Source organism: Lepidochelys kempii, chromosome 14 (assembly GCF_965140285.1).
Source record: "Lepidochelys kempii isolate rLepKem1 chromosome 14, rLepKem1.hap1, whole genome shotgun sequence".
Classification (NCBI taxonomy): domain Eukaryota; kingdom Metazoa; phylum Chordata; order Testudines; family Cheloniidae; genus Lepidochelys; species Lepidochelys kempii.
In genome coordinates, this window is record NC_136393.1 from 46,134,846 (window position 1) to 46,152,130 (window position 17,285).

The following is a 17,285-nucleotide window of genomic DNA, read 5'->3' on the forward strand; positions in this document are numbered from 1 at the left end:
TCCACCAGATCTGAGGCACTGTCCCAGTCTGAGGTGTCATAAGAGGAGGTTTTGGAACAAATTGATAGATAAAACAGCAATAAGTCACCGGGACCAGATGGAATTCCCCCAAGAGTTCTGAAGGAACTCAAATGTGAAATTGCAGAACTAACTGTAGTCTGTAAACTATCGTTTAAATCAGCTTCTGTACCCAGATGACTGGAGGATAGCTAATGTGATGCCAATTGTAAAAAGGGTTCCAGAGGTGATCCTGGCAATTACAGGCCTGTAAGCCTGACTTCAGTACCGGGCAAACTGGTTGAAATTATAATAAAGAGCAATATGGTCAGACATATAGATGAACATAATTTGTAGAGAGAGTCAACATGGTTTTAGTAAAGGGAAATCATGCCTCAGCAATCTACTAGAATTCTTTGAGGGGGTCAACAAGCATGTGGACCAAGGGGATCTAATGGATATAGTGTACTTAGATTTTCAGAAAGCCCCATCTCAAAAAAGAGATATTGGAATTGGAAAAGGTTCAGAAAAGGGCAACAAAAATTATTAGGGGTATGGAATGGCTTCCGTATGAGGAGAGATTAATAAGACTGGGCCTTTTCAGCTTGAAAAAGAGACGGCTAAGGGAGGATATGATTGAGGTCGATAAAATCATGACTGGTGTAGAGAAAATAGATAAGGAAGTGTTGTTTACTACTTCTCGTAACACAAGAACTAGGGGTCACCCAATGAAATTAATAGGCATCAGGTTTAAAATCAATAAAAGGAAGTACTTCTTCACACAATGCACAGTCAACCTGTGGAACTCCTTGCTAGAGGATGTTGTGAAGGCCAAGACCATAAAAGGGTTCAAAAAAGAACTAGATAAATTCATGGAGAATAGGTCCATCAATGGCTATTAGCCAGGCTGGGCAGGAATGGTGTCCCTAGCCTCCGTTTGCCAGAAGCTGGGAATGAGCAACAGGGGATGGCTCACTTGATGATTCCCTGTTCAGTTCGTTCCATCTGGGGCACCTGGCACTGGCCTCTGTCAGAAGACAGGACCCTGGGCTAGATGGACCATTGGTCTGACACAGTATGGCTGCTCTTATGTGTTTGTGGCATCCTGATGTATGACTGGGGCCTCTTAAGTGCTGCATTTTTCGCCACCTACTTTGGAAAATCAGGCCTAACGAATGCAGGCCAAACCTTCAGAATATGGGACCGTATCCTGGAAAGCAGTGACTCCACAAAGGATTTTGGGGTCATGACAGACAAAGAACAGGAGCTCCCAGTGTGGTGCTGTTGCAAAGGAATAGGAGGAAGGAGGTGGTTTTACCTCTGTCCATGACCTTGGTGAGACAGGTACTGTGGTGCTGTGTACGTTTCCAGGGTCCACATTCTGAAAAATTGGAGAGGGTGCAGAAAAGAGCCACAACATTGATTGAAGGGGTGGCGAAAACAATCCACAGTGAGAGACTTAAAGGGCTCAAACTATTTATTTTAGCAGAAGGAGGACTAGGAGATGAGCTGATGATGGCATATAAAAATCCTTTCACAGGGAGAAAATACCAACTTGGGAAGGACTTTATGAGTGGGGAAAGGCATAACCAGAACCAGTAACTGGACACTGGAGCCAGACAAATTCAAACGAGAAATAAGGCACATTTTTAATGGGGAGAATCATTAACTATTGGAACAAATCACCAAGGGAAGGAGGTGGATTCTTCCTTTACTGATCTCTTCCGAAGAGATGGGAGGCCTTTCTGGACAGTGTGCTTTAGTCGAACACAAGTTATTGGGCTCAGTGCATGGGGTGTCTGGATGAAATTCTTAGTCCTGTGTTGTAGATTTTATACATCAGACTATATCAGTGATTCTCAAACTTTTTTGATCGGGCCCCCCTTCTTTGTGTCTGTCATCGTTTATGCCTCTCCAAATACATATATGGCCACCCAGCTCTGAAGGCAGAGCGGAGAGCAGCGGCTGCTGGCTGGGCACCCAGCTCTGAAGGCAGCACCAGGGCCGGCAGCAGCACAGAAGTGAAGGGTGGCCATGTGAAAAGTTTGACATTCGTCTGTATCACTTTTTACAGCAGACTTAGCGCCCCGTTGCCACCCTGACTTCTATGCTGCGGCCACCACCCCCAGGCGGACAGCCAGTGCCCCGCTGCCTCCAGGTGAGGGAGGGAAGGGAAGGAGAGCCCGAGTCTCAGCTGCCTCCCGGTGAGGGAATGAGGGAGGGTGGTAGGAGCGCCCAGCTGTACCCTTTATCCCTGCTTTCCAGGTGTGCACGGCCCTTTTGCGTGAGCCCCAGCCACCGATGGCTGACAGCCAGAGCTCTTTAAAAAAAAACAACCACCCTAAAAACACACCGCTCGCTCCTCCCTTGACACATTCCTGTGCCTCCCTTGGGAGGCCCACCTCAAAGTTTGAGAACCGTTGGACTATCTGATCTAATGGTCCCTGGGACAGTAGCCTGTAATATCCTGAACAAACCATGGTGTGCTCGGTTAAACCTTATGGAACTGAGTTTAATAAATTGGAGCCCATTGTACTAAAAACGCAGTGGTCTGTGTGTTATTGAGGGATTGGATGAACTTTCACCATGGGAAGGGCAAATAGGGCAACAGCACGGGGGGGGCGTGATTAGGCAAATTCACTCTGGTGGTCACATCTCCAGACACACGCCATCCCCTAGGAGAGAGGGTCACCTAGATTAGTTCCAGCTGGGTTCTCCAGGGCCCAAAAGACAAGGAAAAATTTTTTGGTGAGACAACCTGGTTTTAAACTGGCTCAGGACCCAGCAAATGGACAGGACCTCTGGTCCTAGGCGGGCCCCGGTCCTTAGGAAAGTACTGGAAGGACTTTGGCCTCCTGAAGCCCCATAAGACTGAGTTGAAGCTGTGATGGGCTTCTTATGACCAGGGGGAAAGGCCCTGTGTGGGAACTGAAGGCCTAATTGCCATCCAGAGCCCTTGCTGAAGCGAGGGGGTAATCTCTGGTGGGCTTATTACCACATGTGTAGGTTCTTTTTATTGTATTTAATATGCTTTCTCTGTAATGCTTTCGAAATCTGCTTGCTTAGAAACAGCTGTGTAGTCAGTTATACCTGTGGCAGTCATGTCGCATACCATCTCCGAGGGGAGATGCTGAGGCGGTCTGTCTTTGGCTGGGGATATCACAGTATAGTCAAGGGACCGTGCAGCCAGATAATATCCCGCTCAGGAGGGAGAGGGACGCAGGTCTACGCCCAAGAAGGGCAAAGCCTGAAAGTTGGGGCCTTGGCAGGATCACTTATGAGAAAAATACAGGGGCCGTTGCTCTGAACTGTGTCAGTCCCTTATGGCCTTAAAAAAAATCTAGCGAGACAAGCTGGGGAGGTGATATCTTTTATTGAACCAACTTCTGCTGGTGAGAGAGACAAGCTTGTGAGCTACGCAACAGCTCTTCTGGGCTCCGTGTAAGCTCCAAAACACGGCTCCTTTGATTCTGCTCTTTTCTAGCCTTTGGGCCAAAGTCTCTGTTCCTGGGAGGGTTTAAAAGTCTCGGTGGTTTCGGTCCTGGGAGGAGGGGCTGGGTCTGCGCAGGAGTAAAGTGACCCAGTGGGGCAGGGTCCAGAGTGTCTGCCTGCCGGGAAGGGGCCCGGGGAGCGTCGGGGTTGTGAAATGGACTCCAGCCCCTTCTGAAACCTCCCCCATTGCTCCTCTTGCCCCGACAGGCTGCAGAGTAACCACCAGCTTGTCCCATCCCCCACGGCCTGGGGCAGGGGAATGGTTGCAGTGATTCCAGCTCAGGGAGGGGATTTTCAGGGAGCTGCCGCTGGGTTGGTACCAGGGGGGCAGGGCAGGAAACAGGATGAAAAAGGGGGCAGGGCAGGGTGTGAAAACTTGCTGGGACGAGAACCCCCCTGTGGTCAGGGAGCGGGAATTTCCCCCGGGGTGGGGACAGAGCTAGGAAAAATCTCAGTGCTGGAAGTTGAACCTACTAGCCAGGGCTGCTGTGGAATATGAAAGGGACACCCAGCGGTGAGGCCCAAGGGAGATGCCCCGTTCCCTCACTCCCAGCTGTGAGAAATGGGGAGGGGTTTGGGATTCCTGTCCCTGGACCCTGCTGAGGGGCTCCATCTCCTATATCAGCCTCTGACTAGTGGGTGTGTGATAACCGGGAAGGCTTCTGCCCTCCTCCACCAGCTGGGAGGGACAAGGAGCTCTCCCCTTCTCCCCACCCTGAAGCCTCCTGGCTGCTCTGAGCAGGGTGGGGGTGGGATTCTGCTCCTCTGTGACCCCCCCCCCCCAGAGCTTCCATTTTATCGGCCCTCCTCCCCTGTGACTCGTGGGATTGTGGCTGGGGCAACAGGTGCTGAGTGGGGGACTCGTGTTGTTTCAGGGGCCGGTGACCTTCGAGGAGGTGGCTGTGTATTTCACCCAGGGGCAGGGGGCTCTGCTGGACCCCGCTCAGAGAGCCCTCTACAGGGACGTCATGCAGGAGAACTACGAGACGGTGACCTCGCTGGGTAAGAGATTCCTGTGCCCTCGGTTATTAGAAGCCGTGGGGTCTGTGATGTGCCCAGTTTTTCTGCTCAGGTTCTTTCCTGGTCAGTTAGATTTCCCAGTCTCCTGATCCAGTGTGAGACTTTCATCTGTGCACCCTTCCCATGGGACAGGGGAGCCAGCCACGCAGTGAGGATGCCAGTTCACTCCCATCCCTCCAGCTTTCCAGGAGTGGAAACAGTGTCACAGGCCCAATCCCCCACACCAGCACCACCACACACAAAGATGTGCCTCATCGAAGGAGGCTTGAAGGCCATGTTCCCATCTGTGTGGTATTAGGGGATGTGCCTTTAAGGGCTGAGCTTCCTGGACAGAATCTGGGACGGGGTGCGGGGGGCAGTGAAGTTCTTCTTGTTACATGCACAGAGTGGAAATAAGGCAGAGCTCTCACAATCACGGTGAGTACTGAGTGATCACTGGGCACCGCAGTTGGTTTGGATTCCACGTCCCCCCAGCACAGGTTAAAATCAGGGGAATGTGCTTTGTGCCAAATACTCTCCCAATGCCTGACACACGCTGATCTTGCCTGATTTCACTCCCCCTGAGCAGGATATCCCATTCCCAAACCTGAGCTGATCACCCAGCTGGAACAAGGGGAAGAGCTGTGGGTTCCGGATCTCCAGACCTCTGAGGAAGGGGAGATCCCAAGAGGCACCCATATGGGTGAGTTGTTGGTTTTGGACACAGAAACCCCCTGTTGAGCGAAGGGGGGGGGGGGGGGGGACTGTGACTTCCCCCTCCCCCCACAAGCTGTTGCCTCATCGCACCCAGGTCTGGGTTGTAGCCAGCAAGTGTCGTATCCTGATGACCGATGTCACTCAAAGCTGCCTGACTGTTTCTGGCTGTCAACTGCCAGGAGCTGCTGCATCAAACCATTGGCTTATTCTGCCTCATCATCCAAGCACGGAGTCCCTCTTCCTTTTTTAACCTCTCCCTCTAGCTTCAAAATGTAGTAGCAGCCGGTGAAGCTGTTCAGGCCATCAACAGCCTTTCTGTCTCCCTCTCATCCCACCTCCGCTCCCGCATTCTAGGTGGGGAGCCGCCTAAATTAGCCAGTGGGGGAGATGCTCAGGAGAGAGGCGTGTGTCCTAAGCTGCATCCTATGATGGGACTTTGGCACCTAGGCAGAAGGGAGACGTCTATTTCTGCTGGCGATCCACAGCCGGGAACCCCTGGATTAGGTGTCTAAGCTGTTTCTTGCACAAAACACCTGGTGGGGTGGGGCAAGGGAGGACAATTGACAACCTTTAGCCCAGGGACTAGGACAGCAGTTCTCAAACGATGGGTCGCGACCCCGTTTTAATGGCGTCACCGGGCCAGTGTTAGACCCTGGACTGAAGCCGAAGCCTGAGGGCTTCTGCTCTGGGACGCAGGGCTCAGACTTCAGCCCGCCCTGCTTAGGGCAGTGGGGCTCAGGTTATGGCTTCAGGTCCCCTGCTGGGGCTCGGTCTACTGTCCTGCCGCCTGGAGGTGTCATGGCATAAGGGGGTCGTGGTGCAATGAAGTTTGAGAACCACTGAACTCAGGTATTCGCCCAGCACCAGTTCAATTCCTTCTTGTGCCTGATAGGAAGAAGGGATTTGAACTTGAGTCTCCCGCCTCTCAGAAAAAATGCTGAAATCACTGGATGATGGGATCTTCTGATGTAGGTTTCACTCAGTCTCTCCCATTGAAGCTTCTCTACTTAAAAGAAAACAGTCATTGGAGGAGGGACGGAAACATTGCTCTCCCACATCCAACGTGAATGCCCTCCCCACTGGTATCTAGACTCATTCACCCTCACCTTTCCTGGCCCGGCGACTATTCCTTGTCATTTGTAGTAGCAAATAGTTCTCTTTAAGCCATTCGACAACATTTCGGGTGTTTGGTGTCGGTTGAAAGTATTCACCGAACTTGATACAAGTCCACAAATAGTTTCTGGTCAAATGAAACTGTATTTTCCAATGAATAAACTATTCAACCAAACAGTTTTCCCCCCAGCTACACTTGTCCTATTTGTTTACTGGGTGCTGGTTGCTTACTAAGCCCTCATGAAGGACAGTATCTGCTCTGAGGAGCTCATGACTTTAAGGTAGAGTCCTGCGTGCGACTCTTTTTAATCGCACTGTGACGAGTTCGGTCACAGAGACCCCCCCTTGGGACTGTCACCTGATGTGCTGAATTTACCGCTGAGCAGTTTTTGGTTAAAGTCTGCAGCGTTGGGGGCGTGGCCCAGACCTGGGTGTGTGTTGCAGCAGGCTGGCATGTCTGGCTCAACAAGGCAGGGTTCTGGAGTCCCAAGCTGGCAGGGAAAATGAGCTCAGAGGTAAATTCAGTACATCAGGTGACAGTCCCAAGGGGATCTCTGTGACCGAACCCATCACACCCACTCCCGTCCTGCTTCCACTATTATGGCAGCGAGTCCACACTAGTCCCATGCAGGGCTCTAACTTAAGGCTTCTACAAATTAAAAGAACCTCCATTTGAGCTAATGTGCCGTCTCTAGATCAACTGACTAAGCAGATGCAAATTAGATACATAAAAATAAGAACTAAATCATTGACCCCTCAGGCAGGTAATTAGAAATTAGTGGTTCAGGTACCCAAAGTCTCTCATATTCCTCCATGTGTCAGATCAGCATCTTTGATCATTATGGATGGGGGAAAGGTCTGTCCCAGGTTCCCCAAACTCTCATCCCTACTGAATCTGAGTGTCCTGCCCTGGAACCTCCCAGGCTTTCCCCTTCTGGAGCGTGAGTATTGAGGAGAGTGCGTGGACTTCCTGCGCAAATCTAGAACCGGCCCACAAATCTGGGCTTTTCTAGGGATTCAGAGACACATAGGAATGTTGGGCTGGCACAGACCTTGAGAGGTCATCTAGTTGAGCCCCGTGCTCTGAGGACAGGGGATGGATCACTTGATGATCACCTGTTCTGTTCACGCCCTCTGAAGCACCTGGCTTTGGCCACTGTCGGAAGACAGGATACTGGGCTAGATGCACCTTTGATCTGACCCAGTATGGGAGTTCTTATCTTCTTAAGTATACTTGGACCATCCCTGACGGGTATTTATCTAACCTGTTATTTAAAACCTCCAATGATGGGGATTCCACAGCCTCCCTCAGAAGCCTGTGCCAGTACTGAACTGTTCTCTATTGGAAAAGGTTCTGAAAAGGGCAACAAAAATGATTAGGGGTATGAAATGGCTCCCGTATGAGGAGAGATTAATAAGACTGGGACTTTTCAGCTTGGACAAGAGACAACTAAGGTGGATATGATAGAGGTCTATAAAATCATGACTGGTGTGGAGAAAGTAAACAAGGAAGTGTTATTTACTCCTCATAACACAAGAACTAGGGGGTCACCAAATGAAACTAATAGGCGACAGGTTTAAAACAAACAAAAGGAAGTATTTCTTCACACGACGCACAGTCAACCCATGGAACTCTTTGCCAGAGGATGTTGTGAAGGCCAAGATTATAACAGGGTTCAAAAAAGAACTACATAAGTTCATTGAGGACAGGTCCATCAATGGCTATTGACCAGGATGGGCAGCGATGGTGTCCCTAGTCTCTGTTTGCCAGAAGCTGGGAATGGGCAACAGAGGATGGATCACTTGATGATTCCCTGTTCTGTTCATTCCCTCTAGGCCACCTGGCATTGGCCATTGTCGGAAGACAGCACACTGGGCTAGATGGACCTTGGGTCTGACCCAGTATGGCCATTCTTATGTTCTTGTTCTTATCGTTATAAAGACTTTTCCTAATATCTAACCAAAACTTCCCTTGCTGCAGATTAAGCTGATTACTTATTCTCTGACCTTCAGTGGACATGGAGAACTGTTCATCACTGTCCTCTTTATAACAATCCTTAACATATTGGAAGACTGTTATCAGGTCCCCCCTCGGTCTTCTTTTCTCAAGACTAAACATGCCCAGTTTATTTTACCTTTCCTCATAGGTCAGGTTTTCTAAACCTCATATTTTTATTGCTCTCCTCTGGACTTTTTCCAGTTTGTCCACCATCTTTCTTCAAGTGTGGTGCCCAAAACTGGACAAAATATTCCAGCTGAGGGCTCACCAGTGTCAAGTAGAGTGGGACAATTACTTTGTGTCTTGCATACAACATTCCTGATAACACACGCCAGAATCATATTAGTCTTTTTCACAGCCACATCATTGGCTCATATTCAATTTGTGCTCCACTATAATCTCCAGATCCTTTTTAACAGTACGACCACCCAGCCAGTTATTCCCCATTTTGTAGTTGTGGATTTGATTTTTCCTTCCTAAGTGTAGCACTTTGCACTTTTCCTTACTGAATTTCATCTTGCTGATTTCAAACCAATTCTCCAACTTGCCAAAGTTGCTTTGAATTCTAATCCTGTCCTCCAAAGTGCTTGCAACCCCTCCTAGCTTGATGTTATATACAGATTTGATAAGCATACGCTTCACTCCATTATCCAAGTCATTAATGAAAATACTGAATAGTACAGGATCCAGGACTGACCCCTGTGGGACCCCACTTGATATGCCCTCTTAGTTTGACAGCAAAGCATTGATTACTACACTTTGGGTATGGTCTTTCAACTAGTTGTGCACCCAGCTGATAATAATTTCATCTAATCACAAGACATTCTCATAAGCAAACTAGGGAAATGTCAAAAGCTTTATTAAAATCAAGATAGACTTCAGTAAGGCATTTGATTTGGTACTGCATGTCACTGTGATTAAAAAATGACAATGATATCAAATTAACATGGCACACGTTAAATGGATTAAAAACTGGCTAACTGATAGATCTCGAAATGTAACTGTAAACAGGGAATTGTCATCAAGTGGATCTATTTCCAGTGTGGTCCTGCAGGGATCGGTTCTTGTCCCTACACTATTTAACATGTTTTTTCAATGTCCTAGAAGAAAACATAAAATCATCACTGGTAATGTTTGCCGGTGACACGCCAATTGCGGGGATTGGTGAATAACCAAGAGGCCAGGTCACTGATACAGAGCGATCTAGATCACTTGGTAAACTGGGTGCAAGCAAACAATGTGGGTTTTAATCCATCTAAATGTAAATATATACATCTAGGAGCAAAGAATGTAAGCCATACTTAGAGGATGGGGGACTTTATCATTTGTAGAACAGATGACTAAGTAGATAGCGTATCCTGCCTGGCGATGGCTAATGATTATTCATCGTCATTTATAGTTTGTCTTCTCAAAGGGGAAGCTGGCTGGGGAGTCAGAGAGGCAGTCAGTTCTCTGCCCCAATCCACCTACGTTGTGAAGACAGAGAGGTTAAAGAAAAAAATGAGCCTTTGTGCTTGGAAGATGAGGAGAAATAATCCAGTTGTAACCACTTCAGAGAAGGAAAAATTATAGATGGATTAATACATTTTACCTTTCTCAGTCTTCCCAACGGTTCTTGTGTCGTATTTCCCCTTTGCTGTTCCCCTTTATTTCCTTTCCCCCAAGCACAGAGAATGACTCCTGTCTGGATTCTCTATTTCAGCAGGTGAAGGTACAGTGAGTGAGATCAAGGAAGAGAATCCACAGCAGGAAAGTCCTGAGCAACAGGAACTGCATAGAATGTTATCGGAAAGATCCAAAGAGAATTTTTCCCAGAGTGCTGAACAGGGAAAAGTCTGCGAGAATCAGCACAAGTCAGAGAGGCACAAAGGGAAAGAAATGGGTAAAGCCATTAATTGTAGGAGAGGACTCAGTAATCCCAAGGAAACCACAGCCCAACAGAAAATCCAGACAGAAGAGAGAAAATACACGTGCACTGAATGTTGGAAAAGCTTCAGTCGTAGTTCAAACCTTATTGCCCATCAGAGAATCCACACTGGAGAGAGACCCTTTAAATGTACAGAGTGTGGGAAAAGCTTCATTCAGAGAGTAAACCTCATTTCTCATCAGAGAATCCACACGGGGGAGAGACCCTATAAATGTACTGAGTGTGGGAAAAGCTTCAGTAAGAGATCGCACCTAAATACACACACGATAATCCACACGGGAGAGAGACCCTATAAATGTACCGAGTGTGGAAAAAGTTTCGGTCAGAGATCACAGCTTAATACGCACAAAATAATCCATGCAGGAGACACATCCATGATAACCCATGCCAGAGAGAAACATTATACGTGCTTGGACTGTGGAGAAAACTTGAAGTGGAGCTCAGAACTTGTTACACATCAGAGACTCCACACAGGAGAGATCCCTTATAAATGCTTCGACTGTGGGAAATGTTTCATGCGGAGTTCAACCCTTATCTTACACCAGAGAATCCACACAAGAGAGACACCCTATCAGTGCCCTAACTGTGGGGAAAGATTCAGGTGGAGTACGCAGCTTGTGAAGCATCAGATGCTCCACACGGGAGAAAGACCCTATAAATGTCCCGACTGTGGGAAAAGCTATAGTGACAGCTCATCCCTTATTTCACATCAGCGAACCCACACAGGAGAGAAGCCCTATACCTGTGTGGACTGTGGGAAAAGTTTCAATCAAAACTCAACCCTGAACAGACACAAGAGGCTCCACACGGGAGAAAAACCCTATAAATGCACTGAGTGTGGGAAAAGTTTCAGTCAGCGATCAAACCTCAGTGTGCATCAGCGACTCCACACAGGAGAGAAACCCTATAAATGCCCTGACTGCGGGAAAAGCTTTAATCGGAGATCAAACCTTAGCGTGCACAAGAAACTCCATGCAGGAAAGAAACCTTGAATGGGGGAGATGCTACAACTGGGGCTCTGATTTATATTAGGCATCAGCAAATCCATACAGGGAAGATACCTCTTAAACATCCTTAGCATGGAAAATACTTCAAGCAGAGTTAATGGGCCTCTCTACCCTACAGAGCCTTGGCCGGGATAGCTCTGCTGGCAGTCACCTAGTGGATAAGCAGCACAAGCCAACAGAGATCTTCTGCCAAAACAGCTAAACAGCCTCCCGGAAGGAGATTAGCTAAACCCACAGAAGCACTAGCTGTGTCTACACTCAGAGTTTTGCCAGCATGGCTGGGGTGTGTGTGATTTTTTTCCCCACACTCTCAGCCAACATAGCTATGCCGGAAAAACTTTGTAGTCTAGACAAAGCAGTTATTGGACAACAGGAGAGAGATTCTATCAGTGCCCTAACTAGGGCTGGCTACTGTGTTAAAAAAATAAAAAAATCTGTTTCCTCATTCCCACATACATCAGGGGCATTTGGCTCTCAGGGATCCAGAAGCCCATCGCTGGGGTGAGGACCCAGGAGCAGCCGAGCAGCAGCTGGTCAGTGACCCTCTGGCTCTGTCTGGTCTAAGCAAACCCTAGGCAGAGGAGGAGAAGCCCCCATCAGCCCCTCCCTGCTGCAGCCCTGGCTGCTGAGCTGATGGGCCACAGGTGGGGGACGGGAGAGAGAGAAACTCCTCCAGATGCTCCCTCACCCTGGCTGAAGTTCCCCCCTCTCCATTTCCCACCCAGCCGGGATCCCCCTGTCATGGAGATGAGGAGAAGGTGTCAGGCCCCACCTTCACTTAGACCCATGTCCCCACCCCCATCTTCCACCAGCCCCTGGGCTGGGCTCCCCCATTTCCCTCGAGCTGTTCCCTACAGGGCGAGTGTCCCTGAGGAGCTGATAACTCCTCATCTCCCCAAATCTACAAGGGTGCTGGGCTCTGGGGGATCAAAGGTTGAGACCAAGGGGGACAGGTTTTGGGAATAGAGCTGGAGTATTAAATATTGGAGCTGGGAAGCAGAGCGAGCTGAGTGCTGGGGCTATCAGGCATTTGGGGATCATGGAATAAGAGGAGGTGGAAGGGATGGGGTTAGGAAGATGATTTCTCCTATCGTTCACATCCCTGCTCCCCCTGCAATGAAACATTGACAGGGCCTACTTTCCCTAGGACCCCTTGTAGGATCCCTAGAAAAGCCTAGAAGCCTAGGAATCCCCTCTCAGCTTCACCACCCTCAGCCTCTGAGTGTTCTCTTAGATTAGGAAGTGTGGACAGGGATAGCTAGCGCATTTCCTTCTGATCCTGGCCAAACTTTCACCCTGTTTTCTAATTCAGACCCACACGGAGCTCATTTTGCAGGGTGATTGTTAGTTACCGAGTTCCTGCTTCAGGGACACAGTGACTCATCCCCAGTTCTTCTTATCTTGCTTGGGGTCGTCCCAAAGACTTCTTTGTTTTTTTAATAAAACAGAATGGCATAACTGAACAGATTATAAATGGATTCGGGCAGGGATAGAAAAATATTTTGTGTTAGCCTCTGTGTTACTTGAGGACAACCTGGTGAAACAGGGATTCTTGCCTTTCCCCATGACTACTTCATTCCCCTCTTCCCAGTTTTACCTTAAGAACAGCCATACTGGGTCAGACCGATGGACCAGCTTGCCCAGTATCCTGTCTTCTGATAATGGCCAATGCCAGATGCTTCAGAGGGAATGAACAGAACGGGGAAATTATCGAATGATCCATCCCCTGTCATCCAGTCCCACCTCCTGGCCATCAGAGGCTTAGGAACACCTAGAACGTGGAGTTGCATCCCTGTCCATGTTGGCTAATAGCCATTGATGGACCTATCCTTTGTATCTAATTCTTTTTTGAACCCAGTTATAGTTTTGGCCTTCACATCACTTGGCAATGAGTTCCACACGTTGACTGTGCGCTGTGTGAAGAAGTATTTCCTTTTGTTTGTTTTAAACCTGATGCCTATTAATTTCATCATTTCCCCCCTTAATTTCATGGATCTTCTGTCCATGCCATGGAGAATTTATCTTCTCTTTATCCTACCCCTGTAGTTCCCAAAGTGGCACACGGCACAGTATTCTCAGGTCTCCGTGCTTAGGAATTGCGCTTTGATTACTTTGATCCTAAATCAGGAGGACTGGAGCCGAAAGCATCACAGACCCAGAGGGGGAATTCGAATAAATCCCAGACACAGTATGATCATTCTGAACCTAAATCCCAGTTTCCATCTGTTGGTAAAGAGGTTTGTGGGGTTTTGCCAGCCAAGCTCTGTTTGTTTGCAGGTGGGAAGGTTTCGTGGTGGTGGAGGTGTTTCTTTCCTTCATTCTTTCTTTTCCCCCTTTGTTACGATGAGGCTAAAATTTTGATACATAACACAAGGCACAAAGTGCAACAGGCAAAAGGCAGTTTACAGGAGAACTCAGGTAAAGCTTTTCTTCTGCATTTGAGTCAAATACAACATGTCCTGGATTTCACTTGATATGAACATGGAAGTGTACCATAACCCCCCGTAGGGTGGCCTGTTCTCTCTTTCCTGTTGGTCATTTGGTCACAGACTTGGATGTTAGTGTTGTATGACAGGATGTAGACCCGATTTACTGGGGGCTTCATGAGGCAACTGACCAGATACCAGTATAGCCCTTATTTTATTTTTTTGCCATTTTCCCAGGGGTGCTGGAACAATTTTGTACAGTTGGGGTGCTGAGAGCTATTGAACCAGCTTGTGAACCCTGTATATGATGGAAACCACTTCAAGCCAGCACCCCAAGTTCCAGCACCTAGGCATTTTCCCCAGCCTTTGCCCTGAGATGTTAGCGTCGTTTGAACAGTGATCACTATAAACAGCCACAAACACTGACGGGCGAATGTGAGAGTCGCTATCCAAAAAGCAGAGGCTAAAACGGGGCAGGAAGTTACGTCTGACCCCTAGCAGAGCTGTAAGATACAGTCAGATGGGGCAGCTATGGGAGGGCAGACAGACGCAGCCGGAATCCCGCAGGGTTTGCTTTTGAGAGCCAGAGAACTGAGGCGGCATTCGCTGCATGGGGGCCAACGAGACAAGAAGGCGAATCTAAAGGGCTCTTAATGAGCCCTCCAAGGAAATGATGGGGGTGTCTCCTGATTCCCAGGAGGTTGAGCGGAGCTGAGAAGAAAGGGGGGAAGTCAGCAGGCCTGTCCTTTCCAAAATCCAGGGTGAGCCCCATCACTGAGGCCAGTGGCAACAAAGAGCTGTGACCCAAGTGCCTTACGTTTGAAAACAGACGCAGGTAGACAGTTACAAGTCTATACCCAGGGACTTGCCTCGACGTACCCAGACAGGACTGTTTCTCTGCGATTGCCATCCGGATGATACTTCACCAAAGGGGGCTGCGTGCGGGTGTTGTTATTGCTGGAGGTACGTATGGGAAATGTTTTAAGGGTGTAGAATATTGCGTTCCCAAGCTCCTGGAGGTGAAGCTGGTCACTTGGGGCGGGGTGGCTCTCGGAGCCAAGTCAACCTAGAGTGAGAACAGTCGACATCATTCAACCCAGCCCAGCCAAGTGTAGACAAGGTGTGGGCGTGGGCCTTTACAAAGCACAAAAGTGTCCAAGAAAAAGACCTTGAACAGGGGACAAACTGGAGTTAACGAAACATCCTGGGTCTCAAAAGAGACACAAGGTCTGGCACCGCATGAAAGGGAAAGAAGGCACAAGACAGTGTCCATTCTGGAGGCGATAGTCTGCCAGCGTGTCTTCAAGTGGATTCCAGCTCTGGACGAGCATTATACAGACTGACTTTTGGGTGAGAAATGCCTTAGGAGATGGGAAAGAAACTTGTTAATAAGCATAGTCCTGAGATTGCATTTTATATATTCCCTTTATTGTAACCATACGTTTCCCATCCTTATACTTGCTTCGCTCTGAATCTTCATTGTAAAGTTCTAGCAAATAAACTTCTATTTGGTGACACTATAGACCCAACTAGGTGCCGTGTGCTAGGGAGAGCGTTGAACTGAGGTGAAGCTAGTGAACAGGAGAGGGCATTGCTTTGCAGCCAATCTGCGCGCAGTGCGGGTGTCCAGAAGTTGAGTGTAATGAAGCGGGGTGGGCAGACAGCTTGGAGGGACCTGTGCCTTGGGGCCAGCACAGAACTCTGGGGGCTAACGATTTCTATAGATGCAGACATGGGTCATCTCCGCTTTGCCCCCAGGGAGCCTAAGGGCTGGGGTGTGCAGATCGCTGGCCTGCAGAGGGAAAATGGGGCACTTGTGTTGCCAGGGGTTTGGGGTGGGAATGTCGGAAGCTCTCCCTACCTTGCCTGTCCCCCCCCACACACACCACAAATGTCTCAGCTGGGATTGGAGATGCTGCTTCCTGGGTTTCCTGCTCGCAGAGAGTTTGCTTTTGTGACCAGAGCCTGGGCGTCTCTCGGATCCTCTCCCCTCTTCTGTAAGAGGTCACTGTTGCTGGTGCCTGCGGGAGCAGGGCTGGGCTGGGGTCGAAATGCACCGTGCTGAGCAAGGCTGGGCCTTGGGTGGGGAGGGGGGCTTTGACTTCTGATTTCCCACTTGGGAATAATCAAGTTAAATGGAGTTTCTCAAACTCCCAGAGTCCTTTGTCTTGAATAATGGGTAAAAATGGCCTTCGGTGGATGCAGCAGCCAGGGGGGAAGCTCAATCTTGAGCACTGCAGAGGACAGATTCCAGACCTGTCAGAGCTCTGGGGTTTCAGACCTTTCTATGGGCCTGGAGGGTTTTGGGGGGATGGGAGGGGGTTTCCCTTGTCTACAGGGGATTTTCTTTATAAAACACTCTTCTCCCAGCAAATAAGGGATATTGTTACTTAATACTTTGCATGGTAACTGGGTTTTTGGCCCCTTCTTTTTCCGTATCTTTAAAAAAAGGGTTATAAAAATCATTAAAGGTGGCTGTTGCCACGGAAACGACGCAGGCCCAGGTCTCTGTATTCCAAACCTTGTAAAGCTCTTCAGGTTGGCCCATGACAGGGGAGGGGCAGGGTGCTCACACGAACTGAGCATGCTCAGTAACCTCTGCTGAAGCCACTGCCCCTTCACCCTGCCCTTACTTGGCATAAGATTCTGCTGACTGCTTTTTACAGGGGTTAAAAAGGGGCGAAGGGGACAAATCGGAGGAGAGGCGTGGCCAGGGTCAAGGGGTGGAAACTGGGGAAAGGGGAGGTGACGGCGGGAGGGGAACCCCAGCACCACTGCTGGTGCCCCTCAGCTTTCTCCCCTGCGGTCGCCACCACCATCGCTGGTCCTACAGCAACACTGGTGGCAAGCGTAAGAACGGCCAGACTGGGTCAGACCAAAGGACCAGCCAGCCCAGTATCCTGTCTTCTGACAGTGGGCAATGCCAGGTGCCCCAGAGGGAATGCACAGAACAGGTGCTCATCCAGTGATCCGTCCACTGTCAGCGGCTGGCCAAGGTAGGGACTCTTGCCGACACGACTGCCACCAGTGAGACCTCTGCTGCCAGCAGAAATGGCCAAGGAAAGCAAAAAGGGGAGGGGGGCCTGGTCAGGAAGTCCTCTTCTGTGGTGATTGCACGCAGCTGGGAACCGCCCTTCTCCCCCGCATCCCTTCCGCCGGCTCGGGGGGGGGGGTGCCAGGTGGCCACTGCGCTGCCTGCCACATTATCACCATCTGCCATAGCCCCTCTGCCCACTGCAACCTCCTCTTCGTCCATCTGGGACTGTCAGGGCCCCTGCCCCATCTGCCCCAGGAAGCGCAGGGTCCCACATGTTTCTTTTTTTGCTGGCAAGTCACCGTCCAGTCACCCGTGATGGAGCCACAGTGAGCAAGGGCGGCGGGTAATGGAGGCTGGGGGAGGCTAAGCCTCCCCAAACTGCATGCTGTGGAGGTGGGCGGGGGAGCAGTGGTGAATTACCACACAGGCTCCCCGTGCCCATGCCCATGGGCCCCAACCAATTTGTGGGCCCCAGAAGTCCCCCTCCCCCCCCGGCCATGGTCCCGGGGCTAGAGGCGCTCAGTTTCAGGGCCAGTGGGGGGAGACAGTGGAAACGAGCAAACAGGGGGTG

At 49.6% G+C, this 17,285-nt stretch overlaps 1 non-coding gene across 1 annotated transcript in view; it reads left to right on the plus strand.

The window, feature by feature from the left end:
- LOC140897909 (uncharacterized) overlaps window positions 1-16,386 on the plus strand; it is an 80,243-nt gene extending 63,857 nt beyond the window's left edge. Inside the window, exons 8-10 of the transcript XR_013634536.1 lie at window positions 4,365-4,491; window positions 5,078-5,191; window positions 10,020-16,386. This is a non-coding gene — a transcript (uncharacterized LOC140897909). The remainder of the gene's footprint in view (window positions 1-4,364; window positions 4,492-5,077; window positions 5,192-10,019) is intronic.
- The last annotated feature ends 899 nt before the right edge of the window (window positions 16,387-17,285 follow it).